The sequence below is a fragment of the Zosterops lateralis genome, assembly GCF_965231275.1.
Source record: "Zosterops lateralis genome assembly, chromosome: 8".
Taxonomy (NCBI): domain Eukaryota; kingdom Metazoa; phylum Chordata; class Aves; order Passeriformes; family Zosteropidae; genus Zosterops; species Zosterops lateralis.
This window is the reverse complement of record NC_139768.1, coordinates 21,882,804-21,883,603: the sequence shown is the minus strand read 5'-3', so window position 1 is coordinate 21,883,603 and position 800 is coordinate 21,882,804.

Sequence of the window (800 nt, the reverse complement as noted above, 5' to 3'; positions counted from 1 at the left end):
AGGAGGAGGAGAGGAGAGGAGAGGGGCGGCACCTCTGGGCCCCTGGCAGCCCGGGGAGCGCTGGGCGGCGCCGCGGGGCGAGGGGGGCACTCCCCTGCTCTGCCCTCCGCTCCCTGGCCCCACCCAGGCAGGGATGCTCCGGGACAGCCGGGGCGGCTCTGTGTGCCCAGGGGGTGTGCCAGAACCTCTGTGTGCCCGGGGGACCTCTGTGTGCCCAGGGAACCTCTGTGTGCCCAGGGGGTGTGCCAGAACCTCTGTGTGCCCAGGGAACCACTGTGCGCCCAGGGAACCTCTGTGTGCCCAGGGGGTGTGCCAGAACCTCTGTGTGCCCAGGGGACCTCTGTGTGCCCAGGGAACCTCTGTGTGCCCAGGGAAGCTCTGTGTGCCCAGGGAAGCTCTGTGTGCCCAGGGGGTGTGCCAGAACCTCTGTGTGCCCAGGGGACCTCTGTGTGCCCAGGGAAGCTCTGTGTGCCCAGGGAAGCTCTGTGTGCCCAGGGGGTGTGCCAGAACCTCTGTGTGCCCAGGGAAGCTCTGTGTGCCCAGGGAAGCTCTGTGTGCCCAGGGGGTGTGCCAGAACCGCTGTGTGCCCAGGGAACCGCTGTGTGCCCAGGGAAGCTCTGTGTGCCCAGGGAAGCTCTGTGTGCCCAGGGAAGCTCTGTGTGCCCAGGGGGATGTGCCAAGCAGGGCAGGGCAGGGAAAAGCCGCTGCTCAGACACCGGGGCACAGCAGCCCAGCCTTTGCTGAGCCACGCGGAACAACTGCCTAGAATATGGAATCTCATAGAATCATAGGACATAGGA